Below are 14,048 nucleotides of genomic sequence, written 5' to 3'. Positions count from 1 at the left end.
CTGCCCCAGTAGCAAGAATCCTGATCTCACTTATCTGCACATTGGGCTTTGAATCTGCTGCTCCAGTCCCAGCAGTGGCTACTGCTAGGACTGAAATGTTGCAGGTCTTCTGATTGGTTGGCAGTACTTGGAGGGGTGTCCTACCTTAGAAGGCATGACTCCTCAAAAGTAAAATTTCCAAGGCTGGCAGAGGCTTATTCTGACTTTTTCACTGGTGGGCAGGGTCATCACTGCCCTGTTAAAGTCCTGACCAGTGTTTTCCCCTCCTTCACAATATGCATCAATATAGAAAGCAATGCACTTAGAAAAATATAGTATGATTGGAACAAGTCAACATGGTTTTAAGAAAGGGAAATTCTGTTTGATAAATTTACCAGAATGTTTTGAGGATGTAATTTCATGGAGGATGTTGGCCTTTACTGCAATGGGATTGGAGTACAGGAATAAAGTAGTCTTACTACAATCATATAAGATTTTGGTGAGACCACAATTGGAATATTGTATGCAGTTTTGTCTCTGCATTTAAGAAAGGATAAACTTGCATTGGAGGCAGTACAGCAAAAGTTCACTAAATTGGTCCCTGGGACCAATATCTTATGATATGAGGTTAAGTAAATTGGGCCTGTATTCTCTGGAGTTTAGAAGAAAGGTGATCTCATTGAAACCTGCAAAAATTCTGAAGGGGCTTGATGGGGTGGACGCTGAGAGATTGTTTCTGTTGGTTGGGGAATCTTAAAACACGGGCACATACTCAGGATAAGGGACCGACATTTAGGATTGAGATATGAAGAAATTACTTCAATCAAAAGTCACTAATGTATCCTTCTGTCATCATCCACTGTCTCCTACAACTAAACCCATTTTGAATCCACCTTATCAAATTACCCTGTATCCCATGTGCATTTGCCTTCTTTATAAGTCTCTCATGTGGGACCTTGTCAAAGGCTTTACTAAAATCCATATAAACTACATCAACTGCACTAACCTCATCTACACACCTGGTCACCTCAAAAAATTAAATCAAATTTGTTAGGCATGACCTCCCTCTGACAAAGTCATGGTGACTATCCCCGATCAAACCTTGCCACTCCAAGTGGAGATAGATTCTCTCCTTCAGAATTTTCTCCAATAGTTTCCCTACTACTGACGTGAGACTCACTGGCCTGTAATTCCCTGGTTTATCTCTACAACCCTGAAATAGCAGAACCACATTAGCTGTTCTCCAATCCTCTGGCACCTCCCCCGCGGCCAGAGAGGAATTAAAAATTTGGGTCAGAGCCCCTGCGATCTCCCTTTCCTCCTTCAGCAGTCTGGGACACAATCATCCGGACCTAGAGATTTGTCCACTTTTAAGCCTGCCAATACCTTGTCACTCCCTATAACAATTTGCTTAAGAACCTTGCAATCTCTCTCCCCGAGTTCGATACCTTCATTCTCCTTCTCTTGGGTGAAGACGGATGTGAAGTATTCATTCAACACACTAGCGATGTCCTCTGGCTCCACCCATAGATTGCCCCCTTGGTCCCTTATGGGCCCTACTCTTTCCCTGGGTATCCTCTTCCCATTGATATACTTATAGAATTTCTTGGGATTTTTCCTGCTTTTACCAGCCAGAGCTTTCTCATATCCCCTCTTTGCTCTCCTAATTGCTTTCTTAAGCTCCACCCTGCACTTTCTGTACTCCACTAATACCTCTGCTGATTTGTTTCCCTTGTACCTGCTAAAAGCCTCTCTTTTCCTTCTTATCGTAACCTGAATATCTCTGGTCACCCATGGTTCTCTGGGCTTATTACTCCTTCCTATCACCCTAGAGGGAACATGCTGAGCCTGTACCCTCCCCACTTCCTTTTTGAATGCCTTCACCACTGCTCCTCTGTAGATTTCCCCACAAGTAGCTGTTCCCAGTCTACCTTGGCCAGATCCTGCCTTATTTTACTAAAATCCACTCTCCCCCAATCCAAAACATTTTTTGCAACTTGTCGATTTCTTTGTCCATAACAAACTTAAACTGTACCATGTTGTGGTCGCTATTGCTAAAATGCTCACCCACCACCACCTTAGCCACCTGTCCGGTTTCATTCCCCAGAATTAGGTCCAGCACTGCACCATCCCTTGTTGGACCCTCTGCATATTGACCTAAAAAGTTCTCCTGTACACATTTCAAGAAATCCACTCCATCCAAGCACTTAACACTATGTCTATCCCAATTAATGTTGGGAAAGTTGAAATTAGCTAATATAATTATCCTATTGTTATTGTTTTTACAGACCTCCGCAAATTATGCACATATTTGCTCCTCAATTTCCCACTGACTATCTGGGGGTCCATAATAAACACCTAACAATGTGGCTGCCCCTTTTTTATTCCTAAGCTCTACCCACAAAGCTTCATTCAATGCCCCCTCCAAGATATCATCTCTCCTTTCTGCAGTAACTGACTCCTTAACTAATAATGCAATGCCTCCTCCTCTTTTACCCCTTCCCCTGTCTCGCCTGAAGATTCTATATCCCGGAATGTTGAGCTGCCAATCCCGCCCTTCCCTCAACTACATCTCAGTGATGGCTACTATATCACAATTCCACATGTCAATCCTCACCCTTAACTCATCCGTTTTACCTGTAATACTCCTGGCATTAAAGTAGAGGCCATCCAGCCTTGCTTTACTCCCTTGAAACTTAATGCAGCTGTACTCCCTCTGACTTGATTGTTTTACTGTATTATGATGTGTTCCTATTCTGCTAACATTCTGTGTCCCCTTCCCCTGTTGAATTAGTTTAAACTCCTCCCAACAGCACTAGCAAACCCACCCTCAAGGATAAAAACAAAAAACTGCGGATGCTGGAAATCCAAAACAAAAACAGAATTACCTGGAAAAACTCAGCAGGTCTGGCAGCAGCGGCGGAGAAGAAAAGAGTTGACGTTTCGAGTCCTCATGACCCTTAAACAGAACTAGGTGAATCCAAGGAGAGGGGTGAAATATAAGCTGGTTTAAGGTGGGGGGGGGTGGAATAAATACAAATCCTTCGCCTAGCTTACTTCGAGATTGACGATCTCTCTGACATTGGATCTTTTACAGATCTTCGGAGACCAATAGTCAAAGAATCGTTTCACAGAGACCACCCGCAGAGATATCACAAGACCCAAGATGAAGGCCCCCCCCACCCCCCCATCCCCCCACCTTAAACCAGCTTATATTTCACCCCTCTCCTTGGATTCACCTAGTTCTGTTGAAGGGTCATGAGGACTCGAAACGTCAACTCTTTTCTTCTCCGCCGATGCTGCCAGACCTGCTGAGTTTTTCCAGGTAATTCTGTTTCCACCCGCAAGGATGTTAGACCCGCTCTGGTTCAGATGTAGACCGTCCCATTTGTACAGGTCCCACCTTCCCCAGAAATGGTCCCTCCCTCCTGCACAAACTCTTAAGACACGTATTCATCTGCGCTATTCTCCTATTTCTGAGTTCGCTAGCATGGGGCACTAGGAGTAATCCAGAGATTACAAGCCAAGAGGTCTTGCTTTTTAGTCGACTGCCTAACTCCCCAAATTCTTGATGCAAGACTTCATCCCTCTTTCAACCTATGTCATTGGTACCAACATGTACTATGACCTCTGCCTTTTCACCTTCCCCTTTCAGGATACCCTACAGCCGTTCAATGACATCCCGGACCCCGGCACCAGGGAGGCAACACACCATCCTGGAGTCACGTTGACGGCCACAGTAGTGCCTATCTGTTCCCCTGACTATAGAATCCCCTATTACTATTGCTCTTCCTCCCCTCCTGTACAGACAGGCTGTTTGTGGCGACAGAAGCTTGGCTCTGTCTGCACTCCTGGAGGAACCAGCGCCCTCATCAGCCTCCAAAATGGAATACTGATTTGCAAGCAGGACCCCAGGGGACTCCTGAACTACCTGCCTGTTTCTCTTGGACTGCCTGGTGGTCACCCATTCCTTTCCTTTCTCAAGCCCCTTCATCTGCGGTGTGGCTACCTCTCTAAATGTGCTATCCATGATGCTCTTAGACTCACGGATGCTCCACAGTGTCCCCAGCCACCGTTCCAGCTCTGAAACCTGAGCTTCCGGGAACTGCAGCTGGACACACTTCCTGCACACGTGCTGGTCCCGGGCACTGGAAATGTCCCCAGCTTCCCACATGGAGCATGAGGAGCACACCACGGCTTTCAGCGCTCCTGCCATGACTTATCCATTTAAATTAAACCTTTTAAAATCAATTACTCTAGGGCCCTTCTTTCTTGATCCTCATTAATATAGAATATACAAACTATAAACCACAAAAATACCTTAAACTATAAGCGATTAAAGTAGTAAATACTTACCCAACCTTACCCACTACTTACCAGTCATTCCTTTCCTTTGTAGCCTCTACTGTTACAGCAGGGCAAGACCACGCTCTGAAGATTTATGAAGTTGAATAGCAAGGAAAAAATGCAAAGAGCACCTCGTCCCCTATGCACTGAATTCCCACTGTGCACCAAATTGCCAATACCCACTCTGGCTGTGTCTCACTCAGGATGAGCTCTCTCCCCTGTTCATCCAATACTGGATGGACTGAAAGTTTCTTTTAAGTAGTTTCCTGCTACAGATTCCATTCCCTAGCCACTGATTCTATCCCTCCCACTGCCAATACCTTTTTGTTATATTTGACCCCAAGATGAGTTTACGACCACATGCCCACACCATTACAAAGAAAGCTTATCTCCACTACGTAACATCGTCCAGCTCTTCCCATGACTCAACTCATTCTTTGCTGAAATCCTTATACGCGCCTTTATTACGTCTAGACTTGACTATACAATGTATTCCTGGCTAGCCTCCCACATTCTACCCTCTGTAAACTTAACATTCAAAATTCTGCTGCCCATGTCCTAACCCCCACTAGTCTCGTCCTGTACTTGCTGACCTACATTGGCTCCTGGTTAAGCAATGCCTTGATTTAAAAATTCTCATCGTTGTTTTCAAATCTCTCTTGGTTTTGCCCCCTCCCCGTCTCTGTAATCTCCTCCAGCCCCTCAATTCTCTGAGAGATCTGTGCTCTGCTAATTCTCTTGAACATTCCCAGTTTTTATCACTCCACTATTGACAGTTGTGCCTTCAACTGTCTAGGCCCTAAAGTTTTGGAATTCCCTGCCTAAACCACTCCACCTCTCTTTCCTCCTTTTAAGAAGCTCCTTTAGACCTACCTCTTTGACCCAAGCTTTTGATCATCTAACCTAATATTTTCTTAGTTGGGTTGGTGCCAAATTTTGTTTATAATGTTTCTGTGATGTACCTTGGGGTGTTTTACTGGGCAGGATTTTCCTGTCGGCAAGCCAGGGGGTGGGGCCCATTCGCCAATGTGTAAAATGAGGCGTGGTGACATCAGAGGGAACTCCCGAAGTCACCACGCCCCATTTAAACTTGCTGGTAGGTGGAGGCGCAGCAAAATCAGCTGTGCGCCCGCCGACCTGTCAACAGCCAATTGAGACCATTGACAGAGTAATTAAACTAATTAGTGGACCTGCCTGTCCAACCTTAAGGACCCTCGGCAGGAATGAGATAAAGCATGAAACCTCATCCACGGGCGGGATGAGGTTTCATGTAGGTTTCAAAAAATTTTAATAAAGCTTTTGTAAAAATTATGGACATGTGCCGACTCATGTGACAGTGTCACATGAGGGGACATGTTAGGGAAATTTTATTATTCTAATTTTAGCTTTTTTACATTTAGAGCCGATCTCCCTGAGGCATCACTTAGCCTCAGGGAGATGAGTGCGTTCTTTAGTGCTCATGCATGAAAGAGCGCACTCTCGATATTTTGGGAGTACCCCCCCCACCCCAGCCCACACAGGGAGCGCATAGTGCTTCTGTGTGGACGTCACGCTGGGCAGGCCTTAACTGGCCCGCCCACGTAAAATGGCGCCATGCCCCCAATCAGGGGCGTCAATCGGAAGTGCCCGTGTGCGCCCGCCCTTCAACTTTGCCCCCAATTGGGGGAAAATCCTGCCCACTATGTTAGATATACCATATAATACAGGTACATTATCCAAACCAGCTGTCTAAAAACTGGAACAAAAACAGAATTACCTGGAAAAACTCAGCAGGTCTGGCAGCATCGGCGGAGAAGAAAAGAGTTGACGTTTCGAGTCCTCATGAACCTTCTGTTGAAGGGTCATGAGGACTCGAAACGTCAACTCTTTTCTTCTCCGCCGATGCTGCCAGACCTGCTAAGTTTTTCCAGGTAATTCTGTTTTTGTTTTGGATTTCCAGCATCCGCAGTTTTTTTGTTTTTATCTCTGTGTCTAAAAACCAGAATTGTCCAAAAACCAAACATTTTTGATATTCAGGTCCTGGAGGGAATGATCCCTATGGAATGCCGCCGGGGGGGTGAAGGGGAGGGGTGAAGTGACAGTCAGGTTAACAAATACGATGGGGGCAAAGGGGAGGGGTGGTGGTGGAATGGCAGTGAGAGGGAAGGGTGAACACGATGGGGGCCTTTCTGGGGTCACCCTCTAATCTCTTGTTGCTGCAGGAGTGAACAGGAATCTGCTTAGAAAGAAAGGAGGAATTCTTCCTTGCAATGAAAGGAATTGGTGATGGCCTGCCCAATTTGCAGGTGTCCAATGTGGCAGGCAGTGCATGCACATTCTGAGGCAGACATCATCCTCAAAAGAGGCACCCAGTTCCTCAAAGAGATATTAGTGTCTTTGCATCTACCAATAAGAGGCCCAATGCCTATTTTATGCTCTGCCCTCCCTCTTTGCAATTGGTTTGCCCTGAATGCAGCCGCCAAGGACAACACACAGCTTAAGCAAAGTCTTTAAAGGAACCATACCAGCCTCCACCAGAAAAAGTTAAAAATACTTGCCTGAATACAAAGCCAGAACATGAAGGAGTGCATTTAGAATATGGACTGCTATTGGCCAATGGTCACCCCCATTTCTGCTCACTACCTTCTCCTTCCTGGTCACTGATCGCCATTTCCAGGCCACCTCTTTCTTTCTTCCAACACCTATCTGAGAGCCACAGTGGCCTGAAATTAAAATACTCTTCACCAAGCTGCATGAGGATACCCAGCAGACATGCAATTTGCTGGTCTGATGTCCGGGTCTGATTACAGGTCCAATGTCCAAAATCTGGGACAACCTGAAATCTGGCACAGTTTTGGTCCCAAGGGTGCCAGACATAGAATCACAGAATTGTTACGGAGTAGAAGGAGGCCATTCGGCCCATCGTTGCCGCACAGGCTGTCTGAGCATTTTAACTTAGTGCCAATCTCCTGTGTTTTTCCCATAACCCTGCACATTATTTCCATTTAAATAATCATCCAATGTCTTCTTGAATGCTTCATTTCAACCTGCCTCCACCACACTTCCAGGCAGTGCATTCCAAAACAAAAACAGAAGTACCTGGAAAAACTCAGCAGATCTGGCAGCATCGGCGGAGAAGAAAAGAGTTGACGTTTCGAGTCCTCAAGACCCTTCAACAGAACTAAGTGAATATAAGGAGAGGGGTGAAATATAAGCTGGATTAAGGTGGGTGGGGGGGGGGGTTGGCGGGCGGGGTGGGGGGGGGTGGGAGAGAAGTGGGGTGGGGGGGGTGGTGTGGTTGTAGGGACAAGCAAGCAGTGATAGGAGCAGATAATCAAAAGATGTTACAGACAAAAGAACAAAAGAACACTGAGGTGTTGAAGGTGGTGATATTATCTAAAAGAATGTGCTAATTAAAAATGGATGGTAGGGCACTCAAGGTACAGCTCTAGTGGGGGTGGGGTGGAAAGACTAGCAGGGCATAAAAGATTTAAAAATAATGGATATAGGTGTGAAAAGAAAAATCTATATAAATTATTGGAAAAAACAAAAGGAAGGGGGAAGAAACAGAAGGGGGAAGAAACAGAAGGGGGGTGGGGATGGAGGAGGGAGTTCAAGATCTAAAGTTGTTGAATTCAATATTCAGTCCGGAAGGCTGTAAAGTGCCTAGTCGGAAGATGAGGTGCTGTTCCTCCAGTTTGCGTTGGGCTTCACTAGAACAATGCAGCAAGGCAAGAACAGACATGTGGGCAAACGAGCAAGGTGGAATGTTAAAATGGCAAGCGACAGGGAGGTTTGGGTCATTCTTGCGGACAGACCGCAGGTGTTCTGCAAAGCGGTTGTCCAGTTTACATTTGGTCTCTCCAATGTAGAGGAGACCGCATTGGGGGCAACAAATGCAGTAGACTAAGTTGGGGGAAATGCAAGTGAAATGCTGCTTCACTTGAAAGGAGTGTTTGGGCCCTTGGACGGTGAGGAGAGAGGAAGTGAAGGGGGAGGTGTTGCATCTTTTGCGTGGGCATGGGGAGGTGCCATAGGTGGGGGTTGAGGAGTAGGGGTGATGGAGGAGTGGATCAGGGTGTCCTGGAGGGAACGATCCCTATGGAATGCCGCCGGGGGCGTGAAGGGGAGGGGTGAAGTGACAGTCAGATTAACGAATACGATGGGGGCAAAGCAGAGGGGTGGTGGTGGAATGGCAGTGAGAGGGAAGGGTGAACACAATGGGGGCCTTTCTGGGGTCACCCTCTAATCTCTTGTTGCTGCAGGAGTGAACAGGAATCTGCTTAGAAAGAAAGGAGGAATTCTTCCTTGCGATGAAAGCCACTTAAAGCCAATGACTTCATTAGCACCGTTAAAGGGCTACTCAGAACTCAGTGAGGGCAATAATGTCGGTCGTCCCTCCCATGCCTGTGTTCTCTCAAGCCTGTTGTGCACCAGCTTGGCCTGTATGAGAAAGAAAGAAAGGCATGTGATGAGAAGGGATAGAGCAGAGGTTGGGTGAGATGCATGTTCCCTGTGTGTGGTGAACACCCTTCAGAAGGGCCAGAGAATGGAGTGTGAGCAACATGATAAATGGGATGGTGGTGATATGAAAGTATTGGTGATAGAACGGGTGTTGATATGTATCACCTGCTAATGGTTGCATGAGACCCTTGAAGAGAGTAGCCATTTGAGTGCATGATGCCATGATGACAATTTGATATTGGAGGGTGTTGAAGGATGACTTACCCTGATGGAGCGGATGAGATCATTCATCCTTTTCCTGCACTGGGTGGCACTTCAGGCGCGGGTGCCAGCAGCACTGACCTGCTCCGCAATGGCCTCCCAGGCCAAAGAGGTGAAGCTGCTGAACTTCCAGCAGCTATACCTGGGATAGAGCACTTGCCTGTGCACCTACACTCCTCTGATCAATGCCTGGAGGACCTGCTGCGTGAAGCGGGGTGCTGCTTTGTTCTTCAGGCTCTTGGCCTTCCTCTTCTGGCTGCCAGACATCTCTGGTGGGCTGGAGAGAGTGATATTGTGTATTGGGTTGGCCTTTAAAAATGGCGCCCTGACATGTGAACCCGCCAGCTGACAGCATCTGCATGAATCAACTCCTGACAGGTGATTCAGAATGACATGTGCCTCTGCATAATTAATGAAGCTCCAAGTGTAGAATCGGGCACGTATTCCCGCCATTCTGATCAGCGGGGTGGGCGCTGCTGAAACCGCCGGCCACTCCACTTAGTCTCATCTACAGAGAATTCCACCCGGTGAGTGAGTACGGCTCAGGCTCCAACCAAGAACTGCAACTGGGAACCTCTATATGTCACAGGATCCAAATCTCCATATTAAAAGGCCCTGTTGCCTGAAACAGGCAGACACCTTGGCTTTGTACGTTTGCACAGGTCATTCCTGACATTGTCTCTTGTCCAGGAGCATAACACTGAGCCCTATCACTATCAGATCCAGAATATTTTACAGAATTCAGTGATTGGCTTATCAAACTGGTTTAAACAGCCTGTAGCAGCTTTACTAAGAGCAAATAGGGGCAGATTAAAAGAAGATTAAATATCCAAGAAGTATTGTCCAATGTATAATGTGCTGTACCAGGTTAAAATATTCAATGCATATTTTCAATGGCACAGAAACAACGCTCTAACGAGAGCAGGCATTTATATTCTGCTTGTGTGGTGCCAGTCATTCTGACATGTTCACTCTTTTTTTTTGCATGATCTGTTGTGCATTGAGGCACAGTTGTATTATCGCTACTTAGCCTTAGAGGAGATCCTGAGGACCTCGTCATCATTGTCATTTGGGTTGATCAGTTCAGCCACAGTACCTTCAACTTGTCCTGCAGCGACAGATTTTGTGGAGTGATGGCAGGAAGAGCAAGTGGTGGTGGGGGGGGGGGGGGGGGGGGGGGGGTGTCAGGGAGTGGGGGGGGGGGAGAGAGAGAAGGGGTCGGGGGGGTGATTGGCGGGGGAGGACGTGGGGAGTAGAATTCATCTGGGTTCAGTTTTAGAATTTATTCGGCTTTTAATTATTTTTACGTAAAACTTTACAGCACAGAAACAGGCCATTTGGCCCAACCCATCCAATCAGGTATTTATGTTGCACATCTCCTGCCACCTACCTAATTCATCTCACCTTGACAGCATATCCTATTATTTGAAAGGTTCCACAGACAGACTTTTTACAATTATTACTATCTCCCATTGAGACTGCTAACTTTTAAAAAGAGATTCAAACTTCCAATTGATAGTTGAAAGAATGACACAACAAAAGTTCACGTTTTAAAACTTTTACTGTAACTAATGACTTAAAAATACTACTCATTAAACACTGTTTCTTTTTGTGGAAAACTTATACTTTCAACAACAGCAAATGACATTCCCCATGTACACTTATCTCCCCTTGCACTCTCTCCTGAATTAGTCCTTTTAGCAAACAGTTCACAGTTGTTCCCACATTTCCATTTCACCGGCTAGTAAATTTGAGTAACAGTCTCCAGGCACTTTCATCCATTTTTGGGGAGTGTCCTAAATCTACCACGAGTAGTAAAACCTGTTCCAATGATTCTTCTCCCCCTGGCCATGCCAGAACAAATCTGCTGGAATCATTAGATGACTGCAGGTTGCAATTCATTGACTAGAGACCATTTCCCTCCTGCATCTGGCTGTGATAGCTCCGACCCAGACAGAACTTCTGCTGTTTGTCTGTGACATTCACTGATTTTTAGGGTAGCCTGTAACCTAATCTCAAAAATGGCTTCCATTGCCCTCTTTCCCATGGCAACGTGAAACACATTAATATTGCATTCAGGTAACCACGACCACTACAATCTAGAAGGACAAGGGCAGCAGATAGATGGGAACACCACCACCTGGAAGTTCCATCCAAGTCACTCACCACCCTGACTTCGAATTATATCAGCAGTCCTTCACTGTCACTGGGCCAAAATTCTGGAACTCCCTTCCTAACAGCACTGTGGATGGACTGCACATGGACTGCAATGGCTCAAGAAGGCAGCTGACCACCACCTTCTCAAGGGCAAATAGGAATGGGCAATAAATGCTAGACCAGCCAGCAAAGACCACATCCCATGAATGAATAATTTAAAAAAATTAAGCACCCAGGAGGGTAAAAGAATCCAGCAAGATTCCCATGCGTATGTTTCTATCAGGGGCCCCTCTGTCAACATTGACATGTCCCAGCAGACCAGCTGCAAATATTGACACACGCTTAAAGAACAAACTTTCCAAGGACAGTTACAGCAACATTTGATATCAGTGCATTAATGTTTTCTTTAGAAGTTATAGAGATGTTCAGCTTTTTAAGGGGTTTTGATAAAGTAAGATAAACAGAAACAGCAGAGGGTTGGTAACCACAGCTTTAAAATAATTGACAAAAGAACCAGAAGAGGGATATTTTTGACGCAGCAAGCAGATTCAATAGTAACTCGAATTTCATTAACATGCCTGTGGTGAGTTGCGCATACCAAACATACCCCTGTTCCCGTTCACCGGTTTTCAAAAGGCAAAGAACCGGCAGCTCCCATACCTGGGAAATGATGATGGGGGAGGCAAAACCCAGAATGCGGCCTCACTTCACAGAGTGCCGGAAAGAGGTTTGATTTGTGGGCCCTGAAGGGTGAGCACTCCCACTTGGCTCCACCAAAAGAAAAATGTATAAAACACATCCTGGGCCATTTAATGTGCAGCCTCCAGCAGTCTAATTAAGAACCAACTAGTAACGCTGCACAATCCAAGATGGGGTTGCGTCAGGACTAAGACAATCACTCGCCTGATTGATCATTGAGAAATACTACACCCACCTTGGCAATGACTTCCATACCAACAAAAGCGTCTGCGAGGAGATTGCCATCATCCCCAGCAAGAAAATTTGCAATGAAATTGCAAAATATGTGACACACTTAATGAAGCGTGGGCCATTTGAAAGGCATCTCTATCAAACTGCAGGAAGAAGAGCGGGAGAGGAGGGATAACTATATCCCAGAGGTTTCCTCTCTGGATCAGGAGATGATTGAGGTGGACTCAGATGCCAAGGAGATGCTGAAGTTGCTGGACTTTGGCAGCTTGTCCAATCTGTAGGTCACACAGCCTTCAGTAGGAATGGCTTTCAGGGCTCCAAGGATTTAAAATTATTTGTATCACAGTGCTCTACAATTGAAAAAGACAAAAGCAAAAAAAAAAAGACACCCAGTACAAATGAGACATTAGGAGACCCCACCCAGTTGGATAGCACAACTAGCATCCACTCTGAGGCAGGGATTTTCCATGCCCGCCAGCATCAGGAGTGTTTGGTGGCGTGAGCGGACAATATGGCGCAATCGGTTGCACAACAGCATGAAACCAGTTTGCAATCGTCCACTCAAGTTTCCTGCCATCGGGCGTCGGGAACCTCATTGATATCTGCATATCATTATTAGGCCAGCCAGCTGGAATCGTCCACCCACGTCGGCAGGAAAACACGCCAATGTGATTCACAACAGCACATACGCGATGTGCACCTGGCGAGCTGCACTTTGCTCGCAACTTCAAGGTATGTTTGCCTACCTTGCTTTGGTCAGCACCCTCAGTCATCGGCGCTAGGCTTCACAGACAGCACCACATCACCTTTAGAGCGACTCACAGCAGATCTCTACCTACCAGATCATCCATATGTGGGTGGCTTTTTGAGGGCTAGGGCTTGCTTGGCAAAGGGGGGAGAAGTGGCCTCAGGCATGGGAAGAGGCTGCAGGACGAGGGCTGTACTGGGGAAGGAGGGTAACCCAGGGTGTGTGGGGGCACATGCTGATCTGTGCGAGTGGCCTCAAGATGTTGAAGGCTGAAGAGGCATTCTCCAGAGGGGATATGAGGCTAGATGGGAAAGTGATAGCGTAGTGATATTGTTGCTGGACTAGTGATCCAGAGACCCAGGGTAATGCTCTGGGGACCCAGGTTCAAATCACGCCACGGTAGACGGTGGAACTTGAATTCGATAAAAAAATCTGGAATTAAAAGTCTAACGATGACCATGATACCATTGTTGCAGAAATCCATCTGGTTCACTAATACCCTTTAGGGAAGGAAATCTGCTGTCCTTACCTGGTCTTGCCTACATGTGACTCCTGGCCCACAGCAATGCGGTTGATTCTTAAATGCCTTCTTACAAGCCACTAAGTTGTAACAAACATCTACAAAGTTCCAAAAAAGGATTGAAACCGGACAGACCAACTGGCATCGACTTAGGCACCAGAAACGACAACAGCAAATTCAGCCTGTCGACCCTGCAAAGTCCTCCTTACTAACATCTGGGGCTAGCGCCAAAATTGGGAGAGCTGTCTCACAGACTAGTCAAGCAACCTAGTCATCCTCAAGGAATCATACCTTACAGATGATGTCCCAGACACCACCATCACCATCCCTGGGTATGTCCCACTGGCAGGACAGGCCCAGCAGAGGTGGCGGCACAGTGGAAGACAATCGGGAAGGAGTTGCCCTGGGGGTCCTCAACATTGACTCCGGACCCCATGAAGTCTCATGGCATCAGGTCAAACATAGGCAAGGAAACCTCCTGCTGATTACCACGTACCGCCCTCCCTCAGCTGATGAATCAGTGCTCCTCCATGTTGAACACCATTTGGAGGAAGCAGTGAGGATGGCAAGGGCACAGAATGTACTCTGGGTGGGGGAACTTCAATGTCCATCACCAAGAGTGGCTTGTAGCACCACCACTGACCAAGCTGGCCGAGTCCTAAA

General features: G+C 46.6%; 1 pseudogene; it reads left to right on the top strand.

Moving 5' to 3' along the window:
* Positions 1–3,595: 3,595 nt before the first annotated feature.
* On the top strand, positions 3,596–12,446 carry LOC121286150 (annotated as a pseudogene).
* The last annotated feature ends 1,602 nt before the right edge of the window (positions 12,447–14,048 follow it).

Source organism: Carcharodon carcharias, chromosome 13 (genome assembly GCF_017639515.1).
Source record: "Carcharodon carcharias isolate sCarCar2 chromosome 13, sCarCar2.pri, whole genome shotgun sequence".
Lineage (NCBI taxonomy): Eukaryota > Metazoa > Chordata > Chondrichthyes > Lamniformes > Lamnidae > Carcharodon > Carcharodon carcharias.
Note: the sequence above shows the minus strand (reverse complement) of the source record. Positions and strands in the feature narration are given on the sequence as shown.